The following is a 16,357-nucleotide window of genomic DNA, read 5'->3' as shown; positions in this document are numbered from 1 at the left end:
GCCACTTTCTGACTGCAGTCTTTCAAAATTAAACATCAAAACAGTCTCATGTATGACTGGTTTCAATATACTGTATATAAGCATATATGCTCACTTTATTGCTATACTGAGTATGAAATTCAAGACTTAGTTGGGTGTAACAAAATGTCCGCTGCCGCCTTCTGACTGCAGGTGCAGTAAGTATTTTTGGTAAATCAGCTGACGGAACTTCATTTCTGTTAGCTGATCTGACAAGTTTGCTAATCTGACAAAACACTGACCCTCTGCATGCAGCTCTTGAGCTAGTGGGTATCAGTTAGATAGCAGAGTGGCAGCAGGGTGGTGGGAGCTGCTCCCTGTGTCTCTGCAGTACATTACAAGTAAAGCCCTCAGATTGGGGAGAGAGAGTGATCAGATAAATGATCACCAGTGGGGGGGGGGTTAACTTTTACTGCTATGACCACCAAAGAAAGGGAATTAACGTTCCCTGTCATGACACCAATGCAGGAAGGGGATGGAAGTTAACTTTCACTGCCACTGACCACCAATGCAGAGTGGTGGTGGGGAATCACATTTCACTGCCACTAACCACCAATGCAGGGGGATGAAAAGAATGAATTTCACTGGCAGTGAAAAGCATGTGTGTGTGTGGCCAGATAATAGTACCTACACGAGTGTTGGGGGCTATTAGTGTGGCCACTGATATGAGTTTTGGGGGTTATTATAGTGTCCACTGACACCAATGACTGGGGTTTATTATTGTGTCCAATGACACCAGTGTTGAAGGTTATTAATACCCAAACTGATATTAAGTGCTGTTTTTTTAATTTTTTTATTGTATCCACTGACACCAGTTATGGGAGGGGGGCATTATTATGTCCACTGATACCATTACTGGGGGTTATTATTGGGGTCACTGACCCAAATGATGGAGGTTATTATTGTGTCCACTGACACCAAGTATGGGGTATTACCACAGACCCCAGTGCTGGGGGCTATTATTGTGTCCACTGACAATAATGATGTGGGTTACTATTGCATCTACTAACACCAGTGCTGGGGGTTATTACTGTGGCCATTGACACTAATGCTGTGGGTTTTATTGCATCCACTGACATCAATGCTGGGGGTTATTATTACATCCATTGACACCGATGTTGAGGGGTATTATTACACAAAATTACATCAATGATGTGAGTTATTGTTGTGCCCCCTGACACCAATTATGGGGTAGTAATTATTGCACCCATTTACTGTTGCATACAATGACACCAATGCTGGGGATTGGATGACATTAACAAATAGCTCTTCACTCTTCCCCACCACCACTTGAACTCCAGGTGCTGGTGGCAAGTCGAGCCATCCAAGCTCACAAAAAGAGCCATTGCACCCCGTAAAGATCACTGACATTCACATTTATTGTATGAGACATCCACAGGCATGGCAATTACTGTACCCGCCCTAGAACTGCCCATCTAATGCATTTCACCCAACAGAGCTTAGTTGTAGAGATCTCGGTTAGTCAGGTATAATTCCTGAGTGAGGCAGTTCTTTATCTCTAAATGCTGAGGGTTATCCACTGACACCCATTTTGGGGGGTTATTATTGCACTCACTGAGACCAAGCTTGAGGGTTATTATCCTAATGGGATATATTTATATATTGCACAATTAAGTGGTGAATTCACTAAGAACTTTAGAGGAAAAGAGGACTTTAATGTCAAGTACCTATCTTAAATTACATAAATTGAGTGATTATATGACTACTTGTGGTTCTCAAGTGCTTCAGTTTGCTTCTTACGCTGTTAACTAACCACTGTGCTTTATGCTTTTAATTCTCACTATTGGGATTTCTCCCGATAGAATCTCTGGATTCCAGATGTGATCCAAGAAGGGTCATCGGAAATATCTGTGGTGTTTTTTAATACTGAATTTTGATTGTTGATTTTTTTAATTATTAAAAAAGTTTTTTTTTATACAAAAGTCACACCGCCTGGACCTGATTAGCACTCTCTGTTGTAGGTACTTTATTCCTAGGTATTTTTAGTTTATTTTAGGTGCTAGGTCCGCACCTTTCATTTATGGTGTTATTTTTATGCCCATTGACAGCAATGCTGGGGGTTGTTATTGCATTTCACTGACACCAATGCTAGGGGTTATAATTGCACTCACTGACAGCAACGCTAGGGGTTGTTGTACTCCAACCTCTTTAGGGCTTCATGTGATATGCTGCAAAAAATACACAGAACCAGGGCATTTAGGTGCATTATAATAAATGAATTTTAAATGGGCTGTCTAACTTGGCACGAAAGATGCAGTCTTATGCCCTGTACACACGGTCAGACTTTCCGACAGAAAATGTTCCGATCGCGTGTGGGCTCCATCTGACTTTTTCCATCGGAATCTCCGACACACAAAGCTTGAGATCTGGATCTAAAATTTTCCGACAACAAAATCCGATCGTTTAAATTCTGATCATGTGTAGACAATTCCAAAGTGCCACGCATGTTCAGAATAAATTACAAGATGAAAGCTATTGGCTACTGCCCTCTTTATAGTCCGGTCGTATGTGTTTTTTACATCACCGTTCTGAACGATCTGATTTTCTGACAACTTTGTGTGACTGTGTGTATGCAAGACAAGTTTGGGCCAAAATCCGTTGGAAAAACTCAGACCTATTTTGTCAGAATTTCCGACCGTGTTTACAGGACATTATGCTGCGTACACACGACTGTTTTTTCCATCAGAATAAACTCTGAAATTTTTTCTGACAGAGTTCCACTGAATTGGACTCTCCTACACATGATCACACCAAAGTCCGATAGTTTAGAACGCGGTGACTTACAACGCATACGATGGGACTAGAAAAAGGAAGTTAAATAGCCAGTAGCCAATAGCTGCCCTTGCGTCGTTTTTGGTTCCATTGGAACAGCATACAGACGACCAGTTTCCCCAATAGGAATTGATTCCGTCAGAAAGATTTAAAACATGTTCTATTTCTAGGTCCATCAGAATAAAAAAAAAAAAAGTCAGCTGAAGCCCACACACGATCGGAATATCCGATGAAATGATTCAATCAAACTTTTTCTGCTGGAAAGTCCGACCACGTGTACACAACATTACTGTGCCACTCTCTGGAAGTGTTGGGGGCTGCGCCTAAGGTCCTCTATCATTTTAAAGTTGACCTCTACCAGTTAAAACCAGTACGTTTATTCTGTTGATGTCTGTGTCCGGTAGAGAAGATTTTCTTTCACTTCCTGCCCTGGAAACACAACAGTAGGGAAGAAGAAATCTCTACAAATTTAGAGAAATATTGTTGTCCAATGCAGGATCAGTGTAAGAATCTAAGACACCAATAAAATAACATACGATATTGCTTTAAGCAGCCATTAAGCCATTAATTACATGCACCACAAATATACTCAAAAAAAAGTCCCATCTACGAGATTAGAATTACTTTTTTAATGTTTTAATATATTCTGTAATAATATTACTGTCAAAGCAGTTTTTACTAGGATACAATATTTTTATGTTAATGGGCAATTCCAGATAAGCAAAAACCAAACAATGAGCTTCAAATGTATAGTATAGTATATGTATAGTATAGTGTGACAACGCAGGATCACTAATCACCCTATAACAGAAGTGTCTTAACAAAATCCTTTATGATATGATCACAAGGTATTCTTTTTTTTATAAAAGCTGCAGATTTAAAACAATTGATAAAAAAATTACACTAATGTGTTAAAGTACAGATGGGATTTTAGTGAGTGGGTTTACAGTAGATCAACTCTAAGGCCGCGTACACACGAGCGGACTTTTCGACATCCAAAGTCCGACGGACTGAGTCCATCAGACTATCCGATCGTGTGTGGGCTGCAACGGACTGTAGCTTCGCTAAAGTCTGACGGACTTTAGAAATGAAGCATGCTTCAAATTTTCCCGACAGAACTCCGCCGGACCCGGTCCCCTTCGAAAAATCCGCTCGTGTGTATGCTATTCCGACGGACTAAAACCGACGCTAGGGCAGCTATTGGCTACTGGCTATGAACTTCCTTATTCGAATCCAGTCGTACGTCATCACGTTCGACTCCGTCGGAGTTTGGTGTGATGGTGTGTGTCCAAGTCCGTTCGGTCGAAAAGTCCGCCAGAACTCCGTCGGAACTCCGTCGGAACTCCGGCGGAACTCCGGCGGAGGTCTGTCGGACATAAGTCCTCTCGTGTGTACGGGGCATAAGGTTTAAATTCCAATTTTAAATGTATTGTATCCTTAACATATAGCAGCTTTATAACATTTTAAAGGGTACTGATAATGTATTTTTTTTTCAGTTTTCATTTCAGTTGTAATCATAAGCCAACAGACATGCACTGAGATAATATAACTACTACCATGTACATGTACATATTTACATATAGACGCTAAGCATGTGGATAACATTTACATTGAGCTTATCTCTCTGGCTGAAATCTTAAGCTACAAATTCATTTTATAGACCTCAGTGGCCATAAGGAAAGCAAATGCAATTTTGCCATAAGACAGCTCAGTGGTTTGATGGTTATCATTATACCTGTGCGACACTAAGGTCCTGGAATCAGGTGCCACCAGGGATGCTGTTCTACATGCGTGTAGAGGTACTCCAGTTTCCCCCAACACCACAAAAATATACTGCTAGCTTAAATGGGTTTTGACTAAATAGGTCCTAACGGATATGTATGTGTGTTTTTAAGGACATTGGATGCTAAGGCTATCTATCAATACAGACAGCTCTCAATACATTTTTACAGCTTTTTCCTGAATCATACAGAATTTTATGTGAACCATTATTGCATAAACACATACTAGTGTATCTACTTTCAGTAAAAAATATTTTCATAAAGTAAACATACAAATTGCTGGATGATTGGAACAGTCATAGTTAAAAAAAATGAAACCTTTCCATTAACGTTAAATAAATAAAAACAATTAGTATTTAATATGAATACAGTTTATATACATATCTCAAGTATAAGTATTCACTCCCTGTCTGAGCACCCCTGGACACGAGTATAGCACACCCCCCAAGGAGCCACAGGTAAAATGGGATTCCCCCACCCTTCACAGCCAGGCCCACTGAATTTTCACAATCACCCAGAGTCAGAAAACAGGCCAGCCCTTTGTTTTGTTATTTTATTGAGGGATTAAAATTTGGTTGGGGAGTAGGGGTATTATGGGATGCCCACTTAACTTAGACAACTTCAGGGACAACTTCTCCTATGCACAGTCTATATACACCCCTCACTCCCTCCTGCTCACTTGCTTGCAGAACTCAAACTGGCACACTGCTTGAAAATCTGACAAAGCACTCAGTTCGATTATAGCAACTGGCTGTTATAGGCAGGAACCCAAGGCCCCTTTAAATGTGTAGCCATCTGGCTGCAGCTGTCCCTTTCATTAGCTCCTCCACAGTCCTCCCAGACTGAACACTCACTAGCCCACCCGCCTGACTTCTCCGGAGAACTCCTGGATGTGTTGACCTGCTCCTGCTGTTCTCTCCTTGCTCCCATGCCTCCAGGAAGGATTTTCTCCCAGTTTTGTAGAGGGTCTCTCCAGCACCCAAGCCCCAGGCCTGAGGTCACCCTCCCCCCAAACTAGGGGGCACCCTCAAGTAGGGGGCACCCTCAAGGGCCACCAACAGCCTCCTCAGCACTCCTTCTCCATCTTCCCCCTGGCTGCCCCTGCTGGCATGTCTCCTGAGTATTTATGAGGTTGTCTGCCCTCTGCCAGCCCATTTTTCTGGGGATTGGCTGGGACCCTCACCAATACCCCAAGCAGCTCCTCCTAGACTCCACCCTCTACTTCTGGAAGCTTCTCCAAGGTTCCAGAAAGCAGGGAGAGTCACCAGACATGCTGCTTGCTGAGTCACTCAGCCCTGACCCAGATTCAACCCAGCCCCGACTCTCAGCCAGGTCAAATTTTCCTACACTAACAACTAACTATATAGACTTAATCTAGCATGCTAGAGGGTGCCACACAAGCATTTAACCCTTGCAATGGGCTGGAGTGGAGGGTGATTTTTTTTTAAATTCCTGGAGTTGCACTTAAAAGTGATAGTAATTTTTTCCTAGAAAAAAAAATACAGCACCACCTACAAGTTAATGCCATAATTTACTAATATGCACCACAGACTTACCCTTTAAATTAAGCCCTTCAGAGGTACACTGTCATCGCTGCCAGAGCTTCCATCTTTACGTGTCCTTTCATGTCGGTGCGTTCTGGCCCACTTGAATTGCACAATGCCGCCATGCCCCTGCATGTGCATGAGAGTCACGATAATGGCACAGTGCTCTGAACTGATGGCACACTCATTGTGCCCTCATTGTAGACTGCAGTGTGCATACATCAGTGACATCACTAGCTGCTGATATTGTGAATATCTCCTAAATGACAGAAGTTTAAGAGAAATTCACATAATCTACAGGTAAGCATTATTATAAAATCTATAATTAAAGAGGCCTAAAGATCCTCAAGAGATTCATCAAAGAGGAGTAATGCGGGTAATAAGAAAAAATAGAAATTACTTTATTGAAATATAAACATAGGTAAAACCAGAGAAACCTTCACCATTTCATAATAAAATATGACAACATTGTCAACACAGACTGGCAGCTGCAAGGAACATGCTTCCATCCCCACATACACACATTCCAATCTGAATCCCCATTGGGGGAATATGGCTGGTCTGTAGGAATATGACAAGCGCTCCCCGATAGCGATATAACTGAACAAAAGTGTAAAGGGTCCATTGTCCCTAGTCTATGGCTGATGTCTCTAACTACAACTCCCATGATTCTCAGAGCCCTGCATAGGAGTCAATAGGCTTCCTGGTTATACAGTGCCTTGAAAAAGTATTCACACCCCTTGACATTTTCATAATTTAATGTATTTTACTGGGATTTTATGTGATAGGCCAACACAAATTGCCACATAATTGTGAAGTGGAAGGAAAATGATCAGGTCAGGGTTAAAGTATCCCAAGCTTTGAATATCTTACAGAGCACTGTTCAATCCATACTCCGAACTGCAAACCTACCAAGAAATGGCTGTCCACCTAAACTGACAGGCCGGGCAAGGAGAGCATTAATCAGAGAAGCAGCCAAGATGCCCATGGTAACTCTGGAGGAGCTGCAGAGATCCACAGCCCAGATGGGAGAATCTGTCCACAGGAAAACTATTAGTCATGATCTCCACAAATCTGGCCTTTATGGAAGAGTGGCAAAGAGGCACTGTTGAGAGAAAGCCACAAGAAGTCCCATTTACAGATTGTGAGAAGCCAAGTGGGGGACACAGCAAAACATGTGGAAGAAGGTGCTCTGGTCAGATGAGACCAAAATTGACCATTTTGGCCTAAAAACAAAACGGCAGCATCATGTTGTGGGGATATTTTTCTTCAGCAGGGACAGAGAAGCTGTTCAGAATTGATGGGAAGATAGATGGAGCCAAATACAGAGCATTCTTAGAAGAAAACCTGTTAGAGTCTTCAAAAGACTTGAGACAGGGGCAGAGGTTCACCTTCCATCAGGACAACAACCCTAAACATGCAGCCAGAGCTACATTAGAATGATTTGGATCAAAGCAAATTCATGTATTAGAATGGCCCAGTCCAGACCTAAATCCAGTTGAGAATCTGTGGCATGAAAATTGCTGTTCACAAATGCTCTCCATCCAATCTGACAGAGCTTGAGCTATTTTGCAAATAATGGGCAAACATTTCACTCCCTACATGTGCAAAGCTGGTAGAGACATCCCCAAAAAAGACTTCAGCTGTAAATTGCAGTGAAAGGTGGTTCTACAAAGTATTCACTCAGGGGGACTGAATACAAATGCACACCACACTTTTTACATATTTATTTAAAACCAATTTATAATTTTCCTTTCACTTCACAATTATGTGCCACTTTGTGTTGGTCTATCACATAAAATCCTAATAAAATACATTTATGTTTTTGGTTGTAACATGACAATAATATGAAAATTTCAAGGGATATGAATACCTTTTCAAGGCACTGTAGCTCTTTCCTTGTTGGCTGTAAGGGATATTGTGCCATAACATCCAGCATCACAGCAGAGAGTAAAATAACAAAGAGCAATGTCTGTTTCTCCATGTTGTTGTAGCCCAGCACCTGGCTACATTGTATATACAGACAATTAGTGGCAGCCCATCCATACAAGGCTCAGGGGCGCCGCCCCCCATCCTTGCCTCTGGCCCCCAAACTACATGGGGACGGACGCATGGATTCCAATGTATTTTTTTTTAATGTCAATGTAATTAGAGCCAGAGGCTTTAATAGGCCTCAAAAAAGGATAGGCTTGGGGCACAGAGCTCTGCGCCCCAAGCATACCCACTTGTGTAACAATAGCAAATAAATATTCACTATTGTCACACTGATTTTCCTCCCGGCCAATCAGGAAGCGGTTCATGAGATCTGTAAACCGATTAGCCAAAAAAGAGAGGCGATCTGACCGGCCGCCCAGGAGGAGAAGGAAGGGGAGATCCACAGCGCATGGAGGAAAGGAGGGAGGAGATGCATGGCGTGATGCAGGGGAGGAGGAGATGCAAGGGAAGCCCGGAGCTGCAGCAACCTAGATGGGGTAAGTACAGGGCCGGTGACCTGACCAACCGACTGACCAGTTGCTTTCCTATAGTCCTACTGTTCAAAGATACATCTCAACTGCCTATTTCATTTGATAAAAAGGTGCAGAGTCAAACAAAGCTCCAAAAGAAGGGCTCACACACATTATGCAATGAAGATTAAGCAGCGACCGAGACAGAAAAAAAGAGGCGGTAAATGATTATAGAACTTTTACTCCTGTACTGTTGGTAAATTTAGAAGCTATGACAGGTTTACTTTAAAGCAACCCTGTCAATTAATGTTGTAAATTAAACTTAGCCTTGTCTGCTAAAGAAAAAATAATCAATACTTACCTCAGGTTTTCCAGGGGTCCATGCCTTAAAATTCCATTGTGTTGCAGACCCTCAGCCGCTGCAAGTATCTAACACTCCTGAATGCAACAGTTACCTGCTTCCCCGACATGGGCAGTGGCTCCTCCTGCTACCTCCTACTGTATGTCACTTTATTCATACAGCTTTTCAGAGAGTAATTATGGCTTCAAAGCACATTTTAATTAATTCTAGTTCATAATAATAAATCCTCTGCTGTTTTATTCAGTGCTGACTTGACATTCATCAGCAAGAGAAAGCTCTTCACAATTTTCACTCAGGTCAGCAAAGGTGGAATATAAAACTTGTTCGCCTTAAAGTTCAGCTTTCATTGTTCTGTTGGCTTTTAACTGATTTTCACAGTTCAAATAGTAATATTTTAAATGGTTGACTACAGAACCAAACACAAATGTCTCAGGGAACAGAAACAAAAGATTAAACTGCTAATTGCAAAACATGGAAAAGAACACTGAGAACAACTTATTTGACATACAAGTTCATTTTTAAAAGTACTATTAATATTTATTTATTTTTTTGCTTAAAGGAGAACTCCATGCAAACATTTTTTTGTTTTTTTTTCGTTTTGTATAGAGCTGGAAAGGATTAGAACCTCTGTTAGCTTTTTTTTTAAAATTATTGCTTAGTCCCCGTTGCGGATATTTCAATACCATTTTTTTTTATTTGAAAAAAGGGCAAAATGTAAGTAATGATATACAAAAGGTAAGTTTTTCACAAAAAGTTAAATATCAGAGTAAAGTGCAGCTGGGATCCACAGGAATAAGGACACTAAGCATTAACTAATTTGTTTTTAAACCAAGAATATTCAGGCCAAAGCTTGTTAGCATGAGGAAATATTTAATGCGCCAGCTACATGGAGCTATGATAGGATCCAAGAAGCCCTATCAGAGCAATATGTTATGTGAAACCAGTAGCGAAGGAAGGAAGAAAAAAAAAGGTGGGGGGGAATAGGAGGATAGGGGAAAAGAATATGGGGATTAGAGGTGAGCTGAGGAGGAGATGGGAAGGAAGAGGATAGGAAAGATCTATGGAGATATCCTTGGGGAATCATTGTTCCAGTAAAGGGAGGTTAACCCTACTGTCAGAGCTGCAAGAGGCAGGAGGTACTTGGTGTAATCAGGGAGTACTCAAGCCATGATTATCACATAGAAAGGAAGGTATTATAGGTATCTTCCAAGCTGTCAGTTAGCTTTTCATAGAGTAGCCATTGGGAAAATTGCACTTGACTTCCTGTCCTTTTGTCACTTGGGGAAGGAATTGAGGGGAAATCTGCTGGGGACAGTTGCATTGGTGTCAACTGTTAAAGGTTGAGCAAAGCCAATGGAGATATTGAGGGCAAGGCTCAAATTCAACAAACAACAATCCAACCATTCCACAAATGTTCTATTTGCCTAATAGATCTTTGGGGCCCTTGGGGACCTTTATAAGGTGTCTGACCATGTCTACTGGCACTTGCATGGCTGTTGCAGTATAGGGGAGCTCAGGTGAAAAAAGATTATTTGTAGTAAAGTTACAAGCCAATAATTCTCCATCTATCTATCTATCTGTTTATATATCTGTCGATCTACCAGTATACATTGCCAAATATGGCCTTGCATATTGCTTATTTAGATACAATATTCAAAGAACAAAAACCCCTAATGATGGATACAGTGAACTATGATACTCTTGTACCTGATGCGTTTCGGAGTAAAAATATACCTCCTTCCTCAGGGGTGTGTATTGAAGAGAAATTTTGTCTTAGGGTGACATTCTATGATATTGTGGTTTAAAAACAACAGACGGTGGAACAGGTGTACCGAGCAGTTTCACAGCTTTAAAAAGCTCCTAATAGCGTTGTTTTAGATGTCTGAGCCAAATAGAACCAAAAGATGGGCAGTTAATAAAAACTACTCCAAGCCTTCTCACAACCCCCAACTAGGACAATAAACACTGGGGCACAAACAGCCAATCCTGAGAATGACCATTGAAGAGTCAGCAGTAGCGCGCTGGTGATTAAATGTAAAATGATTGATAGTGGCTTAAGCAACAGGGAGCTTTAAAATAATCCGACAGTCTATCACGACATCCAACAGCAATATGCGGTGGATCTGACTTGCATCTTAGTGCATACTTCTGGGAAAATCAGTGAGCCAATCACACAAGCAGGAAATTATATTTCTAGGGGGCATTCTGTACACACTCTGTGTACAGAACACCTCCAGGTAGCCATATTGCATTGCATTTTCAGAAAATTACAGCAGCTGCATATTTAAAAGGAAAGGTCATTTTTAATAAAATTCAAATAAATATGATTTCTGTCACAATTGTATATACCATATTATTTTTTATTTATTTGCTATTTTTATCCCCACGAAAATTGAGTTACCCTTTATTCACTTACAGAACACCCACCATCATTATACGTTGGTACTTTGAAGAGGGATATCGTTGTTATGGCAACAGCTAGCTACCATAACCTCTGTATTTTCTTCTTCAGCGGACGGTCCGTTTTCAGATAAAAGTGGTCTCTGAAGCAAGATCACTTTTATCGGCGGTGGAAGAGGGGCCTCCGCCACGCTCCAGTGATCTCTGCCTCTTACTGGATCCGTCGGTAGCGGCCGAGGTGATCAGGTTCTTTTGTCCTGTTAGGTATGGAGACGAGTGAGAGGAAAATGGCCCCCACCTGTCTCCATACCATTGCAGGGCGGAAGCGATGCCAAAAACTTCACTTTCGCCCATATCTCATAAAGAGACATTTTTCTTTTTCAAATTACATTAAAAAAAAGATCTCATATGTAAGAGGTCCTTTCATGCTTTTTTTCTATTACAAGGGATGTTAACATTGCTTGTGATAGGAATAAAAGTGACACTAATTTTTTTAAAGAACAGTGTAAAAATAAAAAATAAAAAGTTAAATAAATAAGAAAAAAATATATATTTTTAGATGCGCCCACTGTCCTGCCGAGCTCCCGTGCAGAAGCGAACGCATACGAGAGCAGGGCCCGCATATGAAAATGGTATTCAAATCACACGTGCGAGGTATTGCCGTGATCATTAGAGCAAGAGAAATAATTATAGCCCTAGACCTCCTCTGTACCTCAAAACATGCAACCTGTAGAATTTTTTAAACATCACCTATGCAGGGTAAAAGTTTGTCGTCATTCCACGAGCGGGCGTAATTTTGATGTGTGACTTGTTGGGTATCAATTTACTCAGCGTAACATTATCTTTCACACTGTAAAAAAATTGGGCTAACTTTACTGCTGTGTTATTTTTTAATTAAAAAAGTGTATTTTTTCCAAAAAAAAGACTGCTGCGCAAATACAAAAGCATCACCGCGGCAAGGAGCAGCGATGGTGCAAAAAAGAAAGAAGAAAGTGGGACTTTAAATGAAGCTCAGGATGACAAAAATGAGTAACATGGTTGAAAATAAAGATTTAATGATGCATAAAAACAAGTTTACATACAATTCATTCCATGTACACAGAAATGCACCCACAAGATGGTGCCAATTTGTAACCTGGCAATAATTGATAATAACATGTTTACAACCATTGATATTCAAGATAAAACAAGGCCCCCATACTCATAGTTGGATACATATGTTGAGATAATAACATCTGCACTGTCAGTAGGCTTAAGAACCCAAATATGTTAGAAGAAGTATAAACACATATCATGGTGGTTGTGTAGCTCGTGCACCAGTAGCTCGACGCGTTTCGCGGCTTTAAACCGCTCTTCAGGAGCAGACATGTAAGATATCTGCAATAAGAAAATATTTGGCTAGGTAAGTATACTAAGTCAGGGTAGGGGAGGATGGATAAAGCCCCCCAAAACCGTATAAAACAAGATGGCTTACAAATATGTGTGCGCTGGAAGGCAGGGCACCAAGGACCTCGGGCCACCCCAGAGCAGCGCAAATACAGTGTGACAGAAAGTATTGCAACGACTGCCATTTTATTCTCTAAGATGTTAGAAAAAAATAAATATATATATATATATATATATATATATATATATATATAATGTTTGGGGATTCTATTATAGTAATTTTCTAGCAAAAAAAACAGTTTTTAACTTGTAAACACCAAATCTCAGAAAGAGGTTTGCCCCTTAAGTGGTTAAGAACACATAAAAGTGCTTCATTTGAATAATCTGGTATATGTTCATTAAGTTATGTCCTCGCTCAGAAAACACATGAATGGCTGCCAAATGCTAAATGAAGGAAACAGATGTTTAATGTAAAAGGCTAGACCTTCATTAAATATGTTTAAACAGGCAGCAACTTTTCCAGTAACTCTTTAGCGGGGAATATTAAATGAATTAAGGAAAGGTGTGTGCTGGGAAATCAAACACAATGCTTTTCTAGGTCAAGCAGGGCCATATCCCGACACGTAGAAGAAAACAAACATTTTATTATGGCACTTACTGGCTTAGGTGTTATTGGTGTTAAATTCTAATATAAAATTGGCTGTTAATTGATTTAATTTATTTTGTTTAATTTGTTTTGATGTTTTTCTTTGCTGCAAGTTAGATAAAATAAAATAAAAAGATTAATCGCTTTTCCCCAATTCTTAAGCTTCAGCTATATTTTCTTTCTTAGTTTTTAGTTATTTTTTAGTTTTAGGAAGAGAAAATGTTTTTGCAGTTTTTATATTGCTGTCTCTGGCCTCATTGGGGAGATTTCTACACGTTTTCTGTCCCTCTGACAGGCAAGCAAGAAATTAAGGGATCTGAAAAATGTATGAAATAATCAAAATATAGTAACTATAAAGTGAGAACAGCACTCAATAAATACCTACATACAAATAACTTTAAAAAAAATGCAAATGTGTTGCAGTATCAAATAAAATGCTAGTGCATCAATAATACAAAGGTCCAAATCAATAAAGTGAAAATATATATAAATACAGTGCTTAAATAAATATAATTAACACCAACATGAAAAGATGGATTAATTCATAAATATCCAGCCACAATACATTGGCAAAGTGCACGGTGCAAAGTAGTCCAATGAAAAATGCTTAGTGCAAACAGTTCATAAAGTTAATGTATGTGTTGCCCAAAACAATAATCCTGTGTAAACATACACTAATCCACACCCAGGTGCACACCCCACTCACAAGCAGCTTACCGATAGGTAAGACCTTAAAGATGGAGGTCTGGCTGCACTTTGGCTGCACTCAAATCCCCACTTGGATGGATGGATGGTACATTCCAGGACTCAGGAACAAGGTTTCCAAAACAATCCACAGATAAGCTCAGGGAGGTGTAAAGGTAAAGGAGGAACTCATAGTAGTAGTAGTAGAATCAAATTCCATCATTTTATTCATTTTAAAAACGACTCACATATGGCAGGTAAAGAAATAGTGCGAAATCAGAAATGCACAATCAACACCCAAATGGGCATGATTACATCACTGCTGTAGCTCCATCTGATGCATTTTGCCTGATAGGCTGTCATCCAGGGGTATAGGCATACCTATCTAAAAGTAATCTATCCAGGGGTATAGGAGTATCTAAAATTAAGGGATCCATTGTCACTGCAACGGGAAAAAAAGCAAGTATTAAAATCAAAGGTTCTAACCGCACTTTTAGGTTGCAGTCTGTGTTCCCACTGTTTTAACCCCACCTATTCCAAAGTTCAGAAAACTTGTGGAAGTAGAGATCTCTCTGCAGGGGTTTAACACACCCCCTGTGGAATAAGAGCTAGATCTTTTCAATCAGCAAGGAGCTTAAAAATGAACTGTAAGACTTTGAACACCTTTTGTTTTGATACCTTGGGAATGTATTTAGCTGATTAAAGTGGTAGTAAAGTCTTTTTCTGCACTTGTACCTATGGGTAAGCCTATAATAAGGCTTACCTGTAGGTAAAAAAAATATCTGCTAAACCTGTACAACCTACATTGTTTCATGAATGTGTGCTAATATTTTAAAAAAAAATATGTTAGGTTATACAGTACAAATACACAGAAGTAGTCAATCATATCACATGTCACACATGTTGCTTTTTGCCTAGAATACAACACACGCTACCTAAGGCTCGTTCACCCTGTATCTGATTTTACCTAGTTCTTGAATAATGGTGTTGATTGACCTGTCTGACATGCAGGTAGTTACTAGTGGCAGAGACTAAAAATCTGTGTATGAAATACAGTTCTGGATATAAGCCACAGCTAAAATGGACAAATATTAAAGCCCAGTTGAAGCCATATATTTTATTATTGTTATGCAGTCCTGTGACATAACAGGTAAAAAAAATAATATGCGTGTGTGTTTTTTCTTCTTAAATCAATAGTAAATCTGTCCTGTGCGATTTCCACCATATCAAGCTTTCCTACCTCGTAAACTAGTTGCTCTATGTAAAACGCTTCCTACCTTATCCCTTTCTGTGTAATCTGTCCCTTTCTAATCAATGACGTAATCGGTGCATGTACAGTTAGTCCCGGCAGGCTCTTCTTCTTTCTGTAAAATTGGTGTTTACATGCCGGGGCTGCGTCATTTCCTCTGAATAAAGTTATGGATCAAAGAATGCAAAGCAAGTGGTCATTGAAATAATACAGATAAGGCCGAGACTGTCCTTAGATAGCACTCAAGGCCAGCTCTATTTCTCACCCCATGTGCAGAAAAAAATCAAGGACTCTACCTAGACTTATTTCCTGGGGTACAGCTCCTGGTTTCAAACCAGGAGACATATATTTCCCAGACTCCATAATATATAACCATGGAGGCTGGCTCTGCGTAAACCAAGACAGAAAACTACCGAACCTGACAGCCCATGTTTTCTCAGAGTGTGGGCCTCAATAGCCAAACTGTTAAATTTATCGTTTGTAAAGTAGAATGGAACTTCGGACCCTGCGAGAGAAGATCTAGTCGCGAAGGTAGGGTCTGTGGGTTCCCAACTGCCATCTCTACGATCTCAAGATTTCCTTGACCCCGCTAAGGTTACAAGAATCAACAACTTCCCTTCCTGCTTGATCCTGTGAATAAGTTGAGGATGCAGGCGGGAATGCACAAATCAGTGAGAACCAATTTCATGGGAATAGCAAGGCATCAGTTCCGCATGCTAGCGGATCCTTTGTTCTTGACACAAAGTTCTCAGTCTTATTTGTTGATCCTGGATGCAAACAGATCTATGTCTGGGATTCCCCATGCTTGACATATTGACAGGAAGGTATCGGGGTGAAGGATCATTCTCCCAAGAAAAACTGCTGGCGACTCAAGTAGTCATCTGACAATTTTCTATTCCTAGAATGAAAACTGCCGATAGGCAAAGTACATTGTTTTCTTCCCAAGATAGGATACGTTTCACCTTTCTCTGGGCCACACAACTTCTTGTGCCCCCTTGGTGATTAATATAGGCCATTGCTGTGGCATAAACGGATTGACTGCCTGAATTTT

Source organism: Lithobates pipiens, unplaced genomic scaffold (assembly GCF_037356315.1).
Source record: "Lithobates pipiens isolate NorthernLeopardFrog02 unplaced genomic scaffold, aLitPip1_a1.2 Scaffold_22, whole genome shotgun sequence".
NCBI lineage: Eukaryota > Metazoa > Chordata > Amphibia > Anura > Ranidae > Lithobates > Lithobates pipiens.
Note: the sequence above shows the minus strand (reverse complement) of the source record.